Source organism: Pogona vitticeps, chromosome 5, assembly GCF_051106095.1.
Source record: "Pogona vitticeps strain Pit_001003342236 chromosome 5, PviZW2.1, whole genome shotgun sequence".
NCBI lineage: Eukaryota > Metazoa > Chordata > Lepidosauria > Squamata > Agamidae > Pogona > Pogona vitticeps.
The window spans coordinates 187,695,356-187,718,118 of NC_135787.1; the positions used below are offsets into that span (position 1 = coordinate 187,695,356).

The window sequence follows — 22,763 nt, forward strand, 5'->3', positions numbered from 1 at the left end:
TCACCCACTCAATGATCCATCAACACCTGTGGTTCCTCTGCTCTGGAGCTATCACAAAATAGTCTCATTTCAGAAGAAAGGAAGTCCATTATTATAATAATTACATCCACCCATTCCAGTTACCCTTGGGCGACAGCATAGTATTTTATAGGAAATACATCTTCTTCTGGGATATCCTTTAATTGAAGGCCTCTTCAGTTCAAAACTAGTATAAATAAGAATGGGGAGCAGGTGCCTTAAGAGTTATCCATCTACCTTTGGCACTTGAGTATCAGACTGAGCAGACACAGTTGGCCAAAGCCTTCTGTATCATAGTTGGATGCACTGTATTTTCCCTGGAATTACAGCAATCCATTCTAAATGTGAATCCACACCCATAAAGCAACATGTGACTCTCTTCTCTGGTGGGGGGACATCTTCTTTCCTTTTCCTAGTAACTCAGGCATAGGTACCCCAGATATATTTTATCTGTTAATACCCAATCTTAGAACGTGTACATCTCCTTTTCCAGAGATGGGGACCTGAGTTGCAAGACATGTTGGACTTAAGTCGCACTGGTAACTCAACTCGGACTTGAATTTGTTTCCTCCTCCCCGCAATGACTCAAACTCAACTCGCGACTCAGAACTCACCCACTCCTCCCTTTTTTTTTCCCTGGGGAAAAAAAGGACTCAGACTTGGGACTTAGAACTTGGCACCAAAGACTCAGACTTGGAACTTGGACCCCATCTTAACAACATTCATGTCCTTCAGTTTTTTAAAGGAAAATATCGTTGGCTGCCTAAGCATCCTTAATAACTGGAAGTGTTAACATTGTAGAACCGGGAAGCTAAATTCACACCAGGAAAAACAACAACCCACAATGACCAGCAGGAGACTGGTGTTGTCGGGTGTGTGCCAAGGCAGGCACACTCCATAGGGGACCTATTGACAACAGTGGTGGTGGTGGGAATATCTGGGTCTTCTGTCCCGCTCTTGTTGCCTGATTTCTCTCTTTTCTAAGGAAGCAAAGAGTTCAGCGCGAAGATGGAATAGCAGTCTCTCTGCACGCTTTGCCTTCTTCTTCTAGGTAGGCCCGTGGACTGGATTAAAAACAGGGCATGCCAGCAGGTGCTGGAAACGGCTCCTACGCCAACCTTAAGAGGGGCTTCACTAAAGGCACTACACCAAACACCCCTCCTTCCAAAAAACTAAACCTTACCCCTGGGGCCAATATTGAACAGAAGGCACTCTCCAAAAATCTCACCAAACGTGGCAAATACTCTTAACGTTACATGAACTAGTTTATGTACAACCGTGGGTCCCCAGATGTTCTTGGACTACAACTCTCGGAAATCCTGGCAAGCACAGGTAGTGGTGAAGGCTTCTGGGAGTTGTAGTCCAAGAACATCTGGGGACGAAAGGTTGGGAATCACTTGTTTACGACATGACTACCCTTTTCCTTGCTGCTCTGTTGTTATTTCTTCTAGAGCAGGGGTTGGAAGTGTACCACCCTTCATTTGAATCCTATTTTTGTCGGCAAGGCATCTGAGACCTCTGGATGCATATTCCATCCTCCTACCACTGAGGAGGTAGAGAGAAACGAGAGAGGAAAAAGAAAAAGAGAGAGAAGGCAGTGGTTGGTGCTATGTTCTCTCAGCCCCATGTGTGGAGAGAGAGAGAGAGAGAGAGAGAGAGAGAGAGAGAGAGAAAGAGAGAGAGAGAGAGAGAGAGAGAGAGAGAGAGAGGGAAGGGTGGAGAGAGAAGGTGGTGTCAGGAAGAACAAGAGAAGGTAGAAGTGGTAAAAGTGAGCTGTCCTTCCTCGTCCCATCGGACCACTGGGAGAAGGAGGAGGAGGAGGAGAAAAGAGAAGCATTGAACTTGCCCTTAGCTAAACTGGACCATCAGAGTCAAGTCGGAGTTTAAAAGATTTCCTGAAGCACACAAAGATTTCCACGATGAAGATGAACGACAGATTATTTCTTTCAACACAATGATGATTTGCAGAAGCTACCATGGCACAAATGAAAGATGATTATGATAAATGACACAGTGAATGTGATGGCCTAGGCAAGGGAGGCTCTCGATAACAACAACAAATGTGGATAATTGTAACAAATGCAATTAAGAATATCAAGGTTGCAGACAGCAGAGGGAAGAAATGGAAAAAGAATGAAGATAGAAGTCTATTAGAATCCTACGTAGGCATCAATAATTGGGCACTGTAGCCCCAAGGAAGCTGAAAGAAGAAAGAACTCACTTATTTGAAATGTGCCCATGGGGGAGAGCTTTACGAATATCCAAAGTATTGAACTAAGGCACAAGAGTCCTGGGCTCAAATCCTCACTTAGTAATGGAAACTCACTTGGTCTTGGCAATGGTTAATCACATCTGAACAACTCACATACTTTGAAAACCCTACTGGTGTTGCCATAGATCAGAGATGACTTGACAGCACACAACGCATACACACAGAGATCAGACGAAGGTTGAACTCTTGCTAGGAGCTGAAACGACTTAACTGAGGCTACTGTAGATTGAACATATTATGAGAACACAAGACTCACTAGAAAAGGCAAGACTGGCAGAAAAACTGAAGACAGTAGGTAAAAAGGAAGATCTGACATGAGATGACATGGCTCAACAAAGGAATAACCTATTATAAGTTCTTAGAAGAACCTAGACTGTAATTTCTTAGCAGGATGGTTAATTAAGTCATTGCCTGCTTACAGCAATCCTATAACTTTTGGGATGTCACTTATTCATAAGGTTAGTGTAAGCTGGAAATTATTTGATGGTACATAATCGTAAGTAGCCCTACTGCCTCCGTCATCATTTCTGACACGCTAAACATGCGGAATATTATCATCATGAGCATGAGAACCTCAGTTATCCATGGGGGCTTTGCGCACACGCTGGAACCGGAGTCTATTGAGCCCATCCACACATCCTATTTGCTGCTGTTTATGACATGGCTCAGTTACCCATTGATTCAGAACAGGTCAATAGATGTTGTCTGATGTTCAACCACATCCTTGCCCCTTTTGCTTCCTTATTATCTTCCCTGACTTGAGAACTGGGTTATTCTCCCCCCCTTTTTTGCAGTCCAGGTCCTTCGAGACCTATTATCCCCATATTGTCTTGAACAAAGCTACTTCCTATGAAGATGTGTAGAGTTAGAACCTCCCTAACATCTGCAATGACATCATCTATGGAGGTGTTCTCCTCTACACACAGGGCTGACTCTTGTTGCACCTTTAAATGAGGGGGTGGGGCAGGGGAGCAGAGCTATTTTCCCCAGCACCACTGCCTCTTGCCCTCTGTTTCATGCCTAGCAGGCTCAATACAACACACTGTTTTATCTTGTAAGGGAGGAAAAAAGACACAGATAATGGCTCCAAGCTGTCCCTCTATGTTTCTTGTACCTTTCCTTCCCTTCCAGTTCTGGAGGAATTCCTCCTACCTCTATCATACCTAAAAGGGCAGGAATTGTGCAGTTCCAACACACATCAATTTGAGCCAAACGCCCTTACAGGGATGAGCTCCTAGTCTGTCACTCTGTCCACTCCACCAAAGGGACTCTCATAGGGAATATATTCAATGATGAACACCTGTATAAGGCTTAGATCTTGTCTCAGTGAACATAAGTTTGGGCAGGCATTGTTTATGGATTGTCTTGGATAGAGAATTGAACCTCTGAGCCACCTTTCAAAGTGGCCACCCAGACACTGTTCTGCCCTTTCTCATTGTTTAGTCGTTATGTCCAACTCTTCGTGACCCCATGGACCAGAGCACGCCAGGCCCTCCTGTTTTCCACTGCCTCCTGGAGTTGGGTCAAATTCATGTTGGTTGCTTTGATGACACTGTCCAACCATCTCGTCCTCTGTCGTCCCCTTCTCCTCTTGCCTTCACGCTTTCCCAACATCAGGGTCTTTTCCAGGGAGTCCTCTCTTCTCATGAGATGGCCAAAGGATTGGAGCCTCAGCTTCAGGATCTGTCCTTCCAATGAGCACTCAGGGTTGATTTCCTTCAGAACGGATAGGTTTGTTCTCCTTGCAGTCCAGGGGACTCTCAAGAATCTCCTCTAGCACCAGCACCCTTATTATTGCTGCATTTTCCCCTATCCCTTATCTGTTCTGTTCTCTAGACAAAGTGGAGACATCTGTATTTCTTGACCTTGCTTTTCAAGAGAAAGCAATTATTGTTTTCATGTCTAGCAAGTGGGGGAAATTCCTCTGGTCAGCTATTTCTTTGAAAGAGGCTTTGTTATGCTGGCCTCTAGTAACAAAGATTTAAAGACCAGAATATAGTGAGTATAGTGAAATATGGGGATTAAGGAGAAAAATATGGGAAAATTGGATTTCCCCCACGCTATTTATTGGCAGACCCCCCCAAATATTCTGGAAATGTTTCTGGAATCTCACCCTCCTGGGACAGGTGTCTGAGATAATCGATATACTGACAATATGAGTTTATCTTGACCATGTATCCATCTTTGTTTTCATCTATAGTTATACATTTATTCAAATGTGCTAACTGTGCATGTAGGAAAAATTCACATTGTTCAGGCTCCTGTAAGTCAAATCCAGATGTGTAGTGATAAGACACAGTTTCATTACAAAACATGCTCCCCCTAATGAACCCCAGGGGGTTGACATTTAGTGAAGTATGGCTCAAATCGAACTGGCTAAAAAACCCAAAAAAACTAATTGTAGTTACTGCTTCTATTTATTTATTTATTTATTTATTTATTTATTTATTTATTTATTTATTTATTTATTTATTTATTTATTTATTTATTTGATTTATACCCCGCCCATCTGGTCTTCCGACCACTCTGGGCGGCTTCCAACACACATATATAAGTTTAAAACATAAACACATAAAAATAACATAAATTAATAAATTATTTAAGATGGCAAAAAATAGAAAAAGAAAGAAGAAGAGGATCATGGATTAACTGGCGGGGGGGGAAGGCCTGCACGAACATCCAAGTTTTTAACTGATTTTTAAAGGTACCCAGCGAGGGGGCCGCATGAATCATCGGAGGGAGATTATTCCAAAGGCGAGGAGCCACCGCCGAGAAGGCCCAATTTCTAGTTCTTTCCTTGCGGGCCTCTCTCAGCGTCAGGCTCCTCAGCCTCACCTCCTGACTCGCGCGGGTGATACGGGTAGACCTTGGTGGGACACACCTCCCGTCTCAATGATTTGTATGTCATTCGTAAACTACCTTGCATGTTGCCAAGAGATTTATATATTTATATTTAATATTTCTACTTAAAAGCTCTTCCTTTAAAAGAACCCCTAATCTGATTGGTTTCCTCAGAATAGGAAATAGCTAGCAAACCAGCGTAATATGGCGGTACAGATAGGCTTTGAATTCATGCCACCATCTGGAATATTGGTATGCCAGGACTAATTTGGAATAAATTTGTTACACTCTCTCTCCCCTCCACCCCCTTTCCTCCCCAAAACTCAGCATGGCTCCCAGAAGTCTCACATCTGGCTGAGGTAAGTCTACTTTCTGCTTCCAGAAGAATTGTGTTACGTGTCTTTTTTTGCTAGAACAGATTCATGCCCTCTGCCTCTCAGTGATAGACATGCAAAAACTGTCGGTAAATGGCTGGTTGCCAGCATCACATTTAAAGGGCGGTTACTTTACCCTAAAGTGGGCAAACACGGTCCATGCATGGGGTGGTACAAGGCAAAGAGGGCTAAAATACTGTTGGCTGAATTGAGCCCCTCTGAAAATAAGACCTTTTTTCCCCTGCACAATTGGTGTCACACCTAAATTTGCCCTCTGTTTCTTTACATCAGGGGATTCACATTACAAGCTCACTTAACCTTCTCAATCACCAATTGATAAGTTAACTGCCTTTAACATTGGATTCAATAAAACATGTGCCATCGAGAACTCAAAAGCAGATTCTTACAGCGTCACTGGTTCACAGCTTATTATTAAACCCACCGCGGGTGACCTCTGGAGATTGCAACCATGACAGTACATATTCTACGTGTTCTGCCGATAAAATATTTAAGGGTGTGAGGCATGGGGACAGACGCTGAAGAGAAAAAGAGGGTCAGAAGAATCTAAGAAAGGTGTGCAATGAATAAGGAAATTAACAGGGCACAGCGGAAAGAGGGCAAGGCCCGGCTTCTCCTGTGCTCTGAGCTAAGCAACAGGGAAATTATCCAGGCATTTTATATCCTTCCTGTCTTACTGTAGGCTATAAAATAATAAAAAAACCCTCCTTCTTTCCCTCGGTCCTCCAGAAAGTGATTACAGATGATATAAAACTAGCTTCGGCATTGATGGCACCAGCCACAAGCATGTCACCGAGATATCACGTCTTATCAAAAACCAGTTATTGTAGTTCAACATCATAAAGCAATACACTTATGGTTATCTCTCCAGGTAAGTGATTTTTCAATATGTGATACTGTCATGCTGAAAACGGCTACAGATACGTTCTCCTCACCTGAGAACTGACTGCCAACTTTCCCTTGCAGAAGGTTTCTCATTGCATCTAATGGAAAACTCTGCATATGCCAGAATGTGTTGTCTTATGCACTATTTGGAAGAAAGAATATCCCTGGGCAATCCTCTTGTAGCAGAGGGAGGTGACCCTTCACTCCACCAGTTACCAAGGGCCTTTGGCACAGCTCTCTAAGCTTTATGAAAGCTCAGAGGGAAGCTATGCAGAAATAGCTTTGCACAGCTCCATGATAAAGCCAGGGGAAATCTGGCCATGCCTCTTTGGGAATCTGAGAGATATAGACCAAAACGAGGAACTTTTCCAAGCCTTCCTCCTACCCATTACGCATTGTTGCAGAATCTCTGGTCAGAATTCTATCAGTTCCGAAACCTGACTGCAAGAATGGGTTGGGGTCTTCATCTAGCCAGTACTTTTCTGCTCCAGCCAGTGAGATACCGTGCTCAACGATCTCTGACATTCTCTCCCTAGATGTCGAGCTGGATAAATGCATTGGCAAAGCAGCTACCATGTTCTCTAGACTCACAAAGAGAGTATGGCTCAATAAAAAGCTGACGGCATATACCAAGATCCAGGTCTATAGACCCTGTGTCCTGAGTACACTCCTGTACTGCAGTGAGTCCTGGATCCTTTGTGCATGGCAGGAGAGGAAGCTGAACACCTTCCATATGCATTGTCTCCGACACATTTTTGGTATCACCTGGCAGGACAAAGTTCCACATAGAGTAGTCCTAGAACGAGTTGGAATTTTTAGCCTTAGTGAAACAGTGACGTTTATGTTGGCTTGGGCATATTGTGAGAATGGCTGATGGTCAGATTCCAAAAGATCTCCTGTATGGAGAATTAGTGCAGGGAAACCACCCCAGAGGGAGGCCACAGCTGCGATACAAGGATATCTGCAAGTGGGATCTGAAGGCCTTAGAAATGGACCTCAACAGATGGGAAACCTTGGCATCTGAACGTTCAGCGTGGAGGCAGGCGGTGCATCACGGCCTCTCCCAATTTGAAGAGACCTTTGTCCAGCAGGCCGAGGCAAAGAGGCCATCCCGAACCCAGCAAAATCAGGGAGCTGGATAGGGGACAGATTGCATTTGTCTTCAGTGTGGAAGGGATTGCCACTCTCGAATTGGCCTTCTCAGCCACATTAGATGCTGTTCCAAGTCCTCCATAGAGAGCACATTGCCAGAGTCTCTCGAGACTGAAGGATGCCTAATCAAATTGAATCTGTGAGAGAAAGTTCTCCAGGGTTCGTACTCTTTTGCCTGACTTACTCTACGGAAAAAGCTTGAGGAGCTAAATCCAACAGAGAAATATTGAAAGCCTGGAGAAGAGGAGATAGAAAATTGACATCATGGCTGACTTCAGATAAATGAAGAGTTGTCCTGTTGCAGATGGAACAAATTAGTTTTCAGCCGTTGGGTAGGGCCCAAACCAACGGCTTCAAGCTGTAAGGAAGGAGATTCTGATTAAACAATTAGGAAGCATGTCCTGATGGTCTGAGCTGTTCAACAGTGGAAGAGATTAGCTCAGAAGTTGATGGATTCATCTTCCCTGGAGGGATTTTAAACAGAGCTTGGATGGCCGGCTGTCAGAGATGCTTTAGTTGTAATTTTGTAACTTAAAAAAAATTTTTTTTGCATTGTCAGGGGACTGCTTCCAAGTCTAACTCCACAATTCTATGGTACTACACAGACATAATTTATGGTCACACCACCAATTCTGTCTCACTAAGTCTTTGGGACATATGAAGCCCGAGAAGATGGAGAAGGGGCAGCTCGTACTACACTGGGCTTATCTTGTTCCACCTCCATGCCTTATCAGATGGCATATCAGAAATCCCATCTTTCTGCATGTTGGGACTCTGGGACGGATCCTTCTCACGCCACGCTGGGATGTAGAACAGACAGGCTGAACTGCTCTTGGGGTAAATGCAACACAAAAGTTCTGCCTAGGGCTGATGAAGTTTGATGAGACGTGGAGAGTTACAATTGCCTTCTATGAGCATGAAGGCATCTGCCCTAGCAACCTTGCTGAAGCTAAGCTGGTCTGGGTCCTGCTTGGTTCTCAACAATGGATTGTTCTGTTGTTCACTGATCTGATGTACTCCACTGGAATAAGATCACTACTCCAAGTGTGGAAATATCACTTTTCCCCTTGCTGCATTTGTTGTTTAGTCGTTAAGTCGTGTTCGACTCTTTGTGACCCCATGGGCCAGAGCACGCCAGGCCCTCCTGTCTTCTACTGCCTCCTGGAGTTGCCTCAAAGTCGTGTTGGTTGCTTCGATGACCCTGTCCATCCATCTCGTCCTCTGTCGTCCCCTTCTCCTCTTGCCTTCACACTTTCCCAACATCACGGTCGTTTCCAGGGAGTCTTCTCTGCACTGCAGCACTGGTTGGTGGAAATTATAATTAAGAAAGGGGGAGAAAAGGTATTTCCCCAAGCTCTATAAATAAATCCTCCAAGTGATCAGATGTGCTGGATTTCAGAGAAATACGGCGATGTCAGCAACAAACAGGAGAGGGTCTTCTCTGTTGCCGCACCCAGACTTTGGAACTCTCTCCCACAGGAGGCCAGCCTGGTTCCATCTTTGCTGCCCTTCTGCAAGCAGGTGAAGACCTTTCTCTTCAGGAAAGCTTTCCCTCAGTAACCAGCGACCTGTGTCTGATTTTTAGTTAGATTGCTACGCTTTATTGCTTTGACTGGATTTTTAGTACTTCTTGTGTTTTCCATTTCTGTGTTTTCCCTTTCTCAGAGTAATGGTTTTTGTATACTTATTAATCTTTGCCTTAATATTGCTTGTTCATGATGTAAGATTCCTCCTTATTCATTGTTCATAGTTTTAAACACTGTATTTTAATGATGTTAACCACCGTTTGTATACTCATTGTTTTCAACTTTAAATATTATCTTTCATGGTGACAAGCCACCTTGGGTCCTTTTCAAGGAGACAGGCGGGGTAAAAATATTTTCAATCAATCAATCAATCAATCAATCAATCAATCAATCAATCAATCAACCAACCAACCAACCAACCAACCAACCAACCAACCAACCAACCAACCAACCAACCAACCAACCAACCAACCAACCAACCAACCAATCAGAAATGAATTACTAAAAAAAGACAGGAAAAGAGAATAGCCATTTGTGCACAAGTTCCCTGGGCTACTTTTACATGTATAAAATGCAAATTCTAAACAATCATTATCATTTAAGAACTGTCTTATGCCAGTGGGGGGAAATGCAAGCTAGGGGCCCTACTTTGTCTTTTAAAGGGTTCTTCATTTTAAAACTGTGCTTGGAATAAAAAGCTCCTCAACTTTAGGACAACAGTCTTTCCTTTAGGGATGTTGGAGTAACTGCCCGTTTCATTCTGCCGAAAGAAGGAAAACTGGAATTGGTCAATTTGGCTTTTAGTTTTTGACTTCTTTCTTTTCATTTACCTGCTTAGGTATCATTTAGGGCTATTTACAGATCCGGAAGGATAGATCCTGAAGCTGAGGCTCCAGTACTTTGGCCATGTGATGAGAAGACAAATCTTCCTGGAAAAGACCCTGATGTTGGGAAAGTGTGAAGGCAAGAGGAGAAGGGGACGACAGAGGATGAGATGGTTGGACAGTGTCACCGAAGCCACCAACATGAATTTGAGCAAAATCCAGGAGGCAGTGGAAGACAGGAGGGCCCGGCGTGCTCTGGTCCATGGGGTCACGAAGAGTCAGACAACAACACAACCTTGTGCAGGCTGTGACAATTACTGGGGGTAAAAAAAATCTGGCTTGCCATAATTATTTTTATGTGTTTTATTTTGATGGATAGCACCCCTTCCCATGGTTTTCTAGATATAGAAAACTCAGAAATAGCTTACCACTCCCTTCTTCTGGGGGTGCTCTGAGGCCACCTAGCTGGCCCAAGGTGACACAAGATTTTTTTCTCTCTTCTGGGAGTAGCCGTGGGAAACCGTGGGAAACCGAACCCACCAACTCCTGGCTCTGCAGCCAGGTTATCCAACCCACTGAGCTGTCCATCCAGCCAAAGTGGCCCACTCCTAAAACAGAGGTTGCCTTCATACAGGACTTTCCTCAGGATTGCAGGACTTCATGCTAACCTGCTCTGTGGGGAAAAGGAAAGGGATTAGCAGTCTGGAAGGGGGACCTACAGGTTGTACGTTGACCATCCTTGTCTATTTTAACAACAGTAATTTCACCTGTGTATGATGCTGATTTAAGAAACCCATGGGATAGAAAACAAGCAAGAATGTGCTGTTTATGTTTGGCAGACAAGCACACATGCATACAAACACACAAAAATACAAACACATAGAAAAACAAGAAAAAAATATGGCAAGAAAATTAGATCGACCTGGTGGAATTCTATCTGGGATTTTTGTATCTGCCCTAGTGATTAAGTCATCATTTCCATCAGATTACTCTAATCAGCTGTCAAATAACATCCCACAACTCCATCTGTGACTTGGCATCAGAGATGCTCAGTCTTCTGTATACAGAACAAACCCTGCACACAGAGGTCTGAATGCAGCCTGGCATTTATCAGAGTCATTAGATTCGATTATATCCTGTTTCCACAGGGTATGGTGATGAGAACGTAGATCTCCCTGTTCCCATTTTGCACACAGACCCTTGGCATACTGAAAAGACATTTTTGGGAAAAAACAAAAAAAAACAAAGCCACAACCTCTGTTCAGCATTTTAAATTCATTTACTGCTCTCAGAGGCTCTTTCCTCAAGAAAGCAAAAGCACGGCATGCTAGCAGAAGTGGAGAACTTCATATACATGGGTGTTGGGGCTTTGTCATGTCTTGATGGAGCATTCGTCTATCAGCAAATAATGGGGAATGATGAAGTCTTTTTTGCAATGAATCCTGGCTTGCTTGGTGCATGATTTTATGTTTATTTTGAATGCCCATGTCCTGCTTAGCCAGTTGCCCGATCCACAGAACACCCTGCTATGGACAGAGACGTTGAAACTAGAGATGGGAGTATTTGGAGTATTCGTATTTGAATACCCCCACACAACTGGACTTAATGAGAGTCCGGATCCTGGGGCTGGACTCATGTGTCCAATGCCAGTGGCAGCCTCAGTCAGCCTTCCAATTGCTCCTAGACCCCCCACTCTCTTTCTGCTAACCTAGCCAACTCCAGGCAGGGGGAGGAAGGACGAATCTCCCTGAGCGCCTGCCGAGTAGCTAGATGAGCAGAAAGAGAGCAGTGTTCCGGGAGGAAGGTGGACTGAGGTTGCCACCGCCGGATGCATGAGTGGACGGTCTGGCTCCAGAGCCCGGACCCTCATTAAGTCCAGCTGTAAGGGGGTATTCGTATTTGCCTACGAATACGAATACCCCCGACTCTAATCGGAACACTGCTATTTGTTTGACAGCATCAACTTGGTCGGACTGGTGTTTTAAAGGTTGGACTGGATTTTAAAGATCATTAAGCACCAGTCCCTACCATGACCAATTTCATTATTTTGTGTCCAGGACAAGCTTGTAAGGCAGTCAAACAAGGTGCTTCTTATACAGAGAGCAGAAGTGTGTGTGTGTGTGTGTGTGTGTGTGTGTGTGTGTGTGTGTGTGTGTGTGTGTGTGTGTGTGTGTGTGAGAGAGAGAGAGAGAGAGAGAGAGAGAGAGAGAGAGAGCGCTGCTTTTCTGGAGCTTTTCTGTAAAGGCTTTTCTGGAGAAGCTCCAAGCCTCCCATTTGCTCTCCGTTGCATTGTCATTTGGTTCTAATTTGAATTAAATTGAACATTAACTTGACTGCTTTGAAAGCAACCACCACCCCGCGGATATATAGGCATCATAATGTTATACTTCAAAGCAGCTATTGAATTCAAATGCGTATTTTGGCAGCAAACATTATATTTTGTTCCTCATCTGTTTGTGGACCTGTCCAATTCGATAAAAAAAAAAACCTCTGTTATTTCATGGACATCTTAACTACTAAAGGCATTTAAGGCCCTGCAGTCTACAGCATTTAAAAAGGAACCAGGCCCACCACTCACCCACTGGGCATAACGAGGCACCTTTTCAAGGTTTCCAGCAATTGAAACACTGAATACCTGAGGCTGCAACCAAATTTCTACTACTTACGCCCTACAGTGTAATTCCGTTGGCATAAATCTCAGTGGGAAATTGCCTCAGCAATGCCTATGCTATTTAGGACAACAACATAGGCATGGGGTGTTGCATAGAAATGGGCACAAATCAGAAAAAATGGTGATTTGTTCTGATTTGTCAAGGTTGGTGAATCATGAATTACAAATGTACGAATATTTCTCTGATGAATCGAATCGATTTGTCAATTCATTTTTTGCTTTAAAATCGTATAATAGCCCACCAAGTACCTACAGGCACCAAAATTTCAGGGAAGATTCTTCTGACTCTTCTCTACAAGCCCTGCAAGGTTGGTGATGTTTGGGTTTCAAATGTCCAAGTTATTCATACACAAAGGGACACCCCCCAGGAAAATCCCCACCAGGGACCGAGAGACACCAAAATCACCGAGAAGCCTCTACTGATTGTCCTCTACAATCCCTCCATATTTGGTGAAGATTGGGTTTCAGACATCCAACTTATACACCCACAAAGTGGGTCCCTCAGGAAAGTGTCCTTTAGCAGCTGGCTTGAGGAAACCCAATATTAACCAAACCTGGAGGTATTGTAAAGGAGAATCATTGGGAAACATTTCTGTGATTTGTGTGTCTCTAAGTGCCCAAGGAAAAACTTTCTTGGGTGGGGACACTTTGTGGTGTATAACTTGGATATTTGAAACCCAGTCTCCACCAAATGTGGAGGGACAGTAGAGGAGCATCAGAGGAAGCTTTCCCGCTATTTTGGTGTCTCTAGATGCCTGGGGGGCATTTTATAGAATGGACAAATAAAAAATAACTAAAAGTTCATTGATTCGTATCCGTTGGGGACATTGATTCATACAAATACAAATGGATGAACTGGTAATTTTTGAATGAATTTGGTGATTCACTTTTTAATTTGTGTCCATCTCTAGTGTTGCACACCATATCTTGTGATGTGACATTTCCGAACAAAGGCGTACACAGACTTATCTGCGAGAGGTAGCTGATACCTTTATTGAACTACTTTTTAGAAATTGCACAAATTGCAAGTTTTTGTGGGTAAAATACCACGTCCACTGGCTGTGCATCACCCTTTTATGGATAGTGCAAAAAGCATTGCCCCCAAAATTCATGGCAGAGCTCCATGCTTGTATGAGGCGAATCCAGACTCAGGTTGTAAAGTCAGCTGGGAGGCGTGGTTTCAAGAATCTTCCCTTGTAAATATGGCTGGGACTTTTCACCCCAAACTCCAAACAGAGGAGCACGCCAAGCCCTCCTGTCTTCCACTGCCTCCCAGGGTTGGGTCAAATTCATGTTGGTCACTTTGGTGACACTGTCCAACCATCTCGTCCTCTGTTGTCCTTTTTCCTCTTGCCTTCATACTTTCCCAACATCAGGGTCTTTTCCAGGGAGTCTTCTCTTCTCATGAGATGAGAAGACCAGGAGAAAATTTCAGAAGTTTTAGCTTGCATTTTATTTATTTATTTATTTATTTATTTATTTATTTATTTATTTATTTATTTATTTATTTATTTATTTATTTATTTATTTATTTATTTATTTATTTATTTAACTATTTATTTATTTATTTATTTCATTTATTTCATTTATTTCATTTATACCCCGCCTATCTGGTCAAATGTGACCACTCTTATATACTGCTCCTGCTAAAATTTCCTCTTTTAAGCCACTACTAAAGGTAGAACAACCCTATCTTCTTTGTCACACCACCAGACCAACATAAACGCCAATTGGTTTTCACCTGTTCCTAGTAAGATACTAACTCTGGCTTGACACATTAAGTCTTCATGCAAAGAAGAAAAGGAAGCCTTACTCAGCCATTATTGTATCAGCAATACATTCTGCTCAGCTTAATTTGGTTGAATCCTGTGCAGGAAGATGCAGTTCTGCACAGGAATTGTAACCATCCTGAGCAGTTTTGTGTTTCTTCTGCCCCTTCTAGGTACATCACACATAGGAAAGATGGCATTGTGTGCAGGAATGTGCAACAATCCAGTGCAACTGTGTGTTTTGCCTGCCTTTTCTAGGTTAATTCTAACTAGGAAAAAAACCCTGTTTTGCTAGTCATATAAATTCTGAATAGCTTTGTGTTTCTTCAGCTGTTTTCAAGTATTTCTGCGTCAAAAAGATGCAATTCTGTACAGAAATTGTAAAAATCCTGGACAGCTTTTTATTTCTTCACAACTAGAAAAAAAAGTGGGAGGTTGGTAGGTCTTTGTTTCTTTCCACGAGCAAGAGGTTGCGAGACTCACATCCCTACTTAGAACACTTTGACACAAATATATCTGCCATGGTTCCATCCCAGGGAATCATGGGATCTGTAGTTTTTAGAAGGTACCTGTAGTTTTTAGAAGCTACTTGGAATTATCTTGAGGGACATGGTGGTGCTGAGGGATGTAGTGGTGCTGTGGGTTAAACTGCAGAAGCCTCTCTGCTGCAAGGTCAGAAGACCTGCAGTCATAAAATCGAATCCATGCAACGGAGTGAGTCCCAGTTGCTTGTCCCAGCTCCCGCCAACCTAGTGGTTCGAAAGCATGCAAAATGCAAAAATGCAAGTAGATAAATAGATACCACCTCGGTGCGAAGGTGAACAATGTTCTGTGTCTAGTCGCAGTGGCCAGGTGACCACAGAGGTTTGTCTGCAGACAAAACACTAGCTCTACGGGTTGGAAACGGAGATGAGCACCACCGCCTAGTGTTGGACATGACTGGACAAATTGTCAAGGGGAACCTTTACCTTTACCTTTGGAATTATCTGCTTAAGTTCAGGGAAGTGCCCTAGAGCTTCTTAGCAGAGAGTTCAACTAGCCCCTCACCCGATGACAAATCCCAGCATTCTGTAGGATGCAACCACATCCGTTAAGCTGGTTCCAAACTGCTTTATCTGTATAGTGGAGATGAACTCCGAGCTATCCCAGTCTGACGACGTGTCTCGAAATGCACTCTTACAATCAGACATATAAATGCTGTCTCATTTGTGGTTCCTACTCTCCATCCGTAGGGATTCCGTAGGGGCAGAGGAACCAGAGACCAAATTGCTAACATGTGCTGGATTATGGAGAAAGCCAGAGAGTTCCAGAAAAGCATCTACTTCTGCTTCATTGACTACGCAAAAGCTTTTGACTATGTGGACCACAGCAAACTATGGCAAGTCCTTAAAGAAATGGGAGTGCCTGACCACCTTGTCTATCTCCTGAGAAACCTATATGTGGCACAGGAAGCAGCAGTTAGAACTGGATATGGAACAACTGATTGGTTCAAAATTGGGTAAGGAGTACGACAAGGCTGTATATCGTCACCCTGCTTATTTAACTTACATGCAGAATACCTCATGCGGAAGGCTGGACTGGATGAATCCCAAACTGGGATCAAGATTGCTGGAATAAATATCAACCTCAGATACTCAGATGATACCACACTGATGGCAGAAAGTGAGGAGGAATTAAAGAACCTCTTAATGATGATGGAAGAGGGGAGCGCACAAAATGGTCTGAAGCTCAACATCAAAAAATCTAAGATCATGGCCACTGGTCCCATCACCTTCTGGCAAATAGAAGGGGAAGATACGGAGGCAGTGACAGATTTTACCTTCTTGGGCTCCATGATCACTGCAGATGGGGACAGCAGCCACGAAATTAAAAGACACCTGCCTCTTGGGAGGGAAGTGCTGACAAACCTAGACAGCATCTAAAAAAGCAGAAACCTCACCTTGCCGACAAAGGTCCGAATAGTCAAACCTATGGTTTTTCCAGTAGTATGGAAGTGAGAGCTGGACCATAAAGAAGGCTGACCACCAAAGAATTGATGCTTTTGAATTGTGGTGCTGGAGGAGGCTCTTGGGAGTCCCCTGGACTGCAAGGAGAACAAACCTATCCATTCTGAAGGAAATAATCCCTGAGTGCTCACTGGAAGGACAGATCCTGAAGCTGAGGCTCGAATACTTTGGCCATCTCATGAGAAGAAAAGAGTCCTTGGAAAAAACCTTGATGTTAGGAAGGTGTGATGGCAAGAGGAGAAGGGGACGACAAGAGGATGAGATGGTTGGACAATGTCATCGAAGCGACCAACATGAATTTGACCAAACTCTGGGAGGCAGTGGAAGACAGGAGGGCCTGACATTCTCTGGTCCATGGGGTCACAAAGAGTCAGACACGACTTAACGTCTAAACAACAACTCTCAATCAGTCACCACACCTTGGGCTGATTTTCCCTGGGAAGTATCGCCTGGGAGTTCTTGCCACTGCCTTTGGCTCATTATCTAGGGTAGGTAACAAGCAGTGGGAAATGTAACTGCAGGCAAAGGTGAGCTAAATGTTGATCGTGCCTCTTGTCTGTCAGACGGCTCCCAACTCACAACTGATGCTAAACACAGTGACCTGTAGCACAACCTGGTATATGGAGCAGGTACATAAACACAGCGCTTTTCCACAGGCAAAGTAATTGACCCCATGGGTCCTGCTAATGTCTAATGGAAGCGAGCAACAGGCAACCATGACAGCCTTACCTGCAGAGGAGTGAGAAATATTCTGAGTTGGTAGATGGAGCTGACCGTGCTGAATGCCAGTCTTTACACTTTGCTTTGTCTGCTGGGTTTTGAAAATACAACACACGGACAAGCTTTACGTCCCATCCTGATTGTGCCCAGGGGCCCATGGGGCAAGAAGAGAATCGTGGTTAAAGTGGGTAGAAAGTGGGAGACACAGCACTAAGCCAAGGATATCAGTCATAAATCATTCTAGCAGGAGAGAAAGTAGTAGGTTTAAGACTGAAGTATCAGCCGTACATATTCATTCATTCATTGCATGTATAAAGCACACACTAAGCATAGCTCCCTGGGCAGTGTGTCTTCTGATAGACATACAAAATGTAACTATAAGCCAATGGCTTGAAGGAAGAGCAATATGAAGCGAAGGTGAAACCAGTTGCACAGGGGGGGAAAACATGCAGAATACTGTAAGGCTGCAGAGATATAGAAGCACTCCAATGTCATGGGGAATTAGAAAGATCCACCTGGCATCATTGCATGGGTACTGGGTAATGGGTGTCAATGAGGAAAAGGCTCTCAGTCATCGGCTTGCCCTCATTTGGCAAGGATACCCAGAGGAAGGCCTTGAGGATACTTGAGAGGCTTGTGTAGGCTGGAATGTCAGGAGACACCGGTACCGGGTAACTTTATTGCATCCGGATCCAGATTTGGGATTGGAAAGGGACTGATCACCAATCCAGATTTCAAAGTACACATGGTTGCCACATTCCAGTTCTTGAAATCCAGATAGCTCTATTTGCATAGCATGAGAATTAGGCAACCTTTATTTGTATAATATGCAAATCAGCATATTGTGCAAATTCGTATGGAGCAAACTGCACACATCAATCATTGCACTTTTCTTCCACCACTGCTTTTCAGCCATGGCAAGATTTAGACAGCAATTGTTAATCTGAGAGAGCTAGTACGCTATAAAGTTTAGAGTGCTGGATATGACTCTTAAGGAGATCTAAGTGTAAATCCTTGCTTAGTCACAAACCTTGCTTGATATCCTTGGACCAACTGATATTTCTCTCCCAAATTTACCTTAACACAATTGTTTTTGGAATCAAATGAGGAGTGGGGATCACATAGAGCTGGCAAGAACATTGCTAGCACACACAAATAAATACACACAACCACAAAAATAAATTGGTGCTATTTTGGTTTAATATGATGAGCTATTGGCTGCAATTCTATTAGTTTTTGTAACCTGCCACGGCTAATTGTGGCTAATTGACAAGGTGATGGGGCACAGCATGGCTGTTCAAGCAGATATATGACCAGGCATATAGCTGAGAAACATCCCTAGCATCTCATCAATTAACTGCAATTAGACACAGAAAGATATACAAACAAGAGATGGGCGTACAACGCTTCCTTGTGCTTCGTATGAAGGGCACTGTGCGATATCACATGTGGGCCCATCTTCCACTCCCCCTGGCCGGCTGGGCCACTCATCATTCTTCACGTGCTGCTGGGACCTCCTTGTCCCTGTCATGTGCCAATCTAGGCAGGAGCTCGGGTGGCTCTTCACTGCCTCCTCAGGCAACCGACCACTCATTAGTTGTGCAGGGAGAATCCCCATCCTGCCTTCTCATCAGAGTGGTCTCCTGCCTGAGGAGACAAGGAAGGGCAGCCTGGGTTCTTGCCCGGACTGGCGCACTGCTTGAGAAAGAGGTCCCTGGCAGCACATGAAAAATGGTGAGTGGATCAGCTGGCCAGGGGTGGGGTGGGAGGTGGAGCTGCATGGCATGCTTTGTAGGAAGCGTGATGAAGCAGTTCATGCCTATTTCTAGTGCAAACATTACATGGACATCAAGAGGTCTGTGGCTGGTAGGGAATGAAATTCAGAGCAGGGCTTGAAGTTTTTAATATTTTTTTGAGTATGCCACCCAGAATCCCGTAGCCAGAAGATTACTGATCATGTCGAATGGGGAATTCTTGGAGCTGTTGCTCAAGAAAGCAACTTTGCTAATCAATCCAAATCTCAAACGGGCTCGGGTATCTCAGTAGGCTGTGCCTGGGCTCTCACAGGAATGCAGAAAGATTGCATTTGCAGCTTGCCAACAGAGCCTGAAAGAAAAACGTTTTGGATTAGCCAGGCTAGCTGTGGGATTCTGGGAGTTGCAGTCAAAAAAACCTAACACTTACTAGCTCTGGATGTCAGATCTTTAGGCATTGTTCAGTCTCAAGAGACTAGGGTCACGTGCTCTGTATGGAGGAACAGTGTCTATTGTGGCTGAGAAGGCCAATTCGAGAGTGACCATCCCTTCCACACTGAAGACAAATGCAATCTGTCCCCTGTCCAACTCCCTGATTTGGCTGGTTTTAGGACTGCCTCTTTGCCTCGGCCTGCTGGACAAGAGTCTCTTCAAATTGGGAGAGGCCATGATGCACCGCCTGCCTCCAGGCTGAACGCTCAGAGGTCAGGGTTTCCCATCTGTTGAGGTCCATTCCTAAGGCCTTCAGATCCTGCTGGCAGATCTCCTTGTATCGCAGCTGTGGTCTCCCTCTGGGGCAGTTTCCCTGCACTAATTCTCCATACAGGAGATCTTTTGGAATCTGACCCTCAGCCATTCTCACGACATGCCCAAACTAACGTAGACATCGCTGTTTCAGTAATGTATATATGCTAAAAATTCCAGTTCGATCTAGGACAATGTCAGATCATGTCTCCATGTAAAGCAGCGGTTTCCAACCCTGAGTTCTTGGGCTACAATTCCCAGAAATCCTGAGCAGCACAGCTAGTGGGAAAAGCTTCTGGGAGATTTAGTCGAAGAACATCTGGGGACCGAAGGTTGGGAATCCCAGACTCCTTTCTGGTCGGCAGCTGCTTTCCACTGATGACTTTCCTGCCACCCGTGGCAAGACCATGCTGGTAGGAGATGCAGCCTGGAATCTTCTTATGGGTACAGCAGGAACTCTACCACTGCGTTGCCACCTCTCTCTTAATATTAGGTTCTCCGTTCATCTCTGGAGTTACTGGTGGCACTTTTGCACCTCCTAAATGATGCCATTATGGCAAAAAATCATTCCCCACCCCCCCGGACACCCAGCTCAAAGGAGGGTCTCACTCAAAAGCTTTCCATTCTGCAGCTTCCCCACTAGTTGATCCAAATGAAGACACTGCGTCTTTTGCACAGTGAACCAAGTGACATCCCCCTCCTCTCCATTATTACACAAAACTCCGGCTTTCTTTGCAAGTGATAAAGACTTCTGTTTTAAAAATAAATAAATAAGTAATGAAGAACTCTTACCCCGTCTTTGCAAAATGACAACCTCATTTAAGGCTTTACACTGCTCTATTAAGCAAACAGATCGGAGGCATTTAATCTTCTCTTTCCCTCTAACCCAAACAGTTTTTCGCTCTAGGGCACAGAACGCAGGCCAGGTACAAGAAAGGCCAGGGAAGGAAGGAAGATATGGTAACTGAAATCCCTCACTTCACATTCATAAGCAAACACCCATGATTAACTATCACTTCTTCAAACAAATGAGCCTTTACAAAATTCATTTAATCCTGAAATAGATATTTCATTCAGATTCTACAATCTTACGGGAAATAACGCCTCTGGGCTATTTCATATTATAAGCAAAATGCAAACCCATTAAAAAACAAGTGAGCTAAATATAGTAATACCGATCTGTCACATCCACGGAGTAGTAAGTTTTCTAGAGATTCTACTGGCTGTTTTGGTCTTTCTTCCACATGGGGCCAAATCCTCGTGTTTTGTTGCCCGAGGCAAAGAGCAAGAAGGCAACATCTCTCATGTCACATACAAAATCCAACTGAACTGACACTAAATCTTTCTTCATGAAAAGGACAGTAAGGTAAAAGTTCCCCTTGACATTTAGTTCAGTCGTGTCCAACTCTAGGGAGCAGTGCTCATCCCCATTTCCAAGCCGTAGAGCCAGCATTTGTCCAAAGACAGTTTCCATGGTCACATGGCCAGTGTAACTAGACACAGAACGCCATTACCTTCCCACCAAAGTGGTACCTATTTATCTACTTGCATTTTTACATGCTTTCGAACGGCTAGGTTGGCAAGAGCTGGGACGAGCAATGGGAGCTCATTCCGTTGCTTGGATTCGATCTTCCGACGGCTGGTCTTCTGAACTTGCAGCACAGAGGCTTCTGCGGTTTAACCCGCAACACCACCATGTCCCTGAAAAGGACAGTATCCCTCACCAAATCCGAAGGCAACAAGCTAGCTCAGAAATACACCTCTTCACGAGTGCTGATACTCACTCTCAGGTAAGTGATATAAGCATAAGGTTACAGGATCCTAATATCTAACTTGGATGCCCATGGAATGAAGCTTGGAAATGGAAAGTGTTTACCTGTTGTATTCAACAATGGGTTGCATGAAAGTCAGCCCTCATGCGCCTCGTGGTGGAATGATTAAACTGCAGTACTGCAGTCAAGCCTTTGCTCACAAAGTGAGTTAGATCCTTATGAGTTTGGGTTGCCAGCTGAAGATTGATTCATCCTTCTGAGGACGGTAAAATGAGTACTCACTCACTGGGGGGGGGCAAGTTGTTGCTTGCATAATTGTGTTGTAAGCCACTCGGAGGGGGCTCTAGCACTTTGTATATAAGTTGAAACAACAACAATAGCAACAGCAGCAACAGCGATAACAAAAAAGGCACAACTGTGGCAGTAAGGATAAAAATGCCTGCCAACATTTCCGTTGTCTCTCCATGTCCACCATGATTAATTAAACAAACACGTTCATAAGCTGATAAGAAGCTAAACAGTTCCCCACTATGGCAAACAAAAGATTACATTCACATCCAGGGGGGCTGAAATCCTATTATTTAGTGTAGTAAGTCACAAATGGAGTAGAATCAATGGGATTTACAGCGGAGCTGACTCACCAAATCCCCACTGATTCAATGGGCCTACTCTAGTGGTGACTTGCAATGCTAAGCAACAGGATTCCAACCAATACGAAGAGCCACTGTACATTTTCCCTTGCTCTCTCTTGTAAATAGTTATGTTCAGTTCAGCATATGTTGGACTGTGCACCACGACCAATATTCCTGGTGTCTGTGAAAGTTATCTTGCTGTACATAACCAGGACTTCTGTGTCGCTCAAAAGGTTTTGCATTCTGATTACCCAGGGTAATCAAAAGGTGAAAAAGCAAAAAGTTGATTTGTATTTGTAATATGAATTAATTGGATGATGGTATATTTTATGTTCTCCTATCCCCCAAACCCTTTTTCCCTTTTCCCTATCCCCCCCTTATTTTCTGTATTCTCCATCCTTGTTCTTAAATAAACACTTAAAAATGAAAAAAAAAGGTTTTGCATTCTTTCCCACTCATCTACAACATTGTCTAAACACTCCTCTTTTCTAAAAACTGGAATATTAACATGGCCGCAGGATCAGTTTGTTGCACAGCAAAAAACAAACTTCAGTCCTTGATTTGTCCTTGATTTACGCCCTTTCTAAATAAAGCACACCTATATTAAAAGATCATTTTTATTGCACTGTTTATGGTGTTTGCTCATATCTACAATAGGTTCTTTTGCTCTTCTCAGAAAGAAAGGTAACTTTGGGTCACATTAGCTGCTCTTTGTGAAGAAGGTACTAGGTGCACAACAATATTCCAGGTTTACTTACCCACATAATTTTGGTTAGCCCTGCAAT

At 43.9% G+C, this 22,763-nt stretch overlaps 1 protein-coding gene across 42 annotated transcripts in view; it reads right to left on the reverse strand.

Moving 5' to 3' along the window:
- Positions 1-22,763, reverse strand: part of CELF2 (CUGBP Elav-like family member 2) — a 607,596-nt gene that overhangs the window by 101,913 nt on the left and 482,920 nt on the right. The gene's annotated exons all lie outside the window — the stretch shown is intronic.